Source organism: Nanorana parkeri, unplaced genomic scaffold, assembly GCF_000935625.1.
Source record: "Nanorana parkeri isolate BGI_ZX_2015 unplaced genomic scaffold, ASM93562v1 scaffold2031, whole genome shotgun sequence".
Lineage (NCBI taxonomy): Eukaryota > Metazoa > Chordata > Amphibia > Anura > Dicroglossidae > Nanorana > Nanorana parkeri.
Window position 1 is genome coordinate 230,089 of NW_017308299.1, and position 701 is coordinate 230,789.

Below are 701 nucleotides of genomic sequence, written 5' to 3' on the forward strand. Positions count from 1 at the left end.
CCGGTCAGTGAGAAGGACGACCCCCAGAGGAGAGCACATGGCGGGGTTTCCCTCTCTATGATGTCACTTCCTGTCAGCCCGCGGAGGAGAGAATCAGCGGGAGGGAGAGTCCAGCGAATGGAGGGACAGCGCCACCTGCTGCCCGCCGCGGGTAATGCACCTTCCGGCCACAAGTGCGGTGAGAACAACGTGCCCGAGTACGAGGCGGACTGAGACCCCGACCGGTGACAACCCGACTACTACAGGCACTTCCTGTTATAAGGTGACAACCTTCTCCGTGTTCAGGCACTTCCTGTTATAGGGTGACAACCTTCTCCGTGTTCAGGCACTTCCTGTTATAGGGTGACAACCTTCTCCGTGTTCAGGCACTTCCGGTTATAGGTTGACACTCTATACAGAGAGAACCCTCAGAGGACGGAGAGAAGAGACAGGGGGGATCATATTTATTGGGGGAGGGGATTCACAAAGTTGCTCCGCCCACTTGCTGTACCAATTTTACTCATTTCCACAGAGGTGACAACACTCCCTTACCCATGTCCCAGAGAGCCCGCCCACCCTGAACTGGGTGTCACCTGTCTATAGGCATTGCTGCCGTTTATTCCGTCTGATTCTGTGCGGTCAGCTTCCACCGAAGGCTTCTCACACAGGGATTTCTCTTCACCGGAGTCCCTTAGAGATCAGCAATGATTGTGACGCCTCCG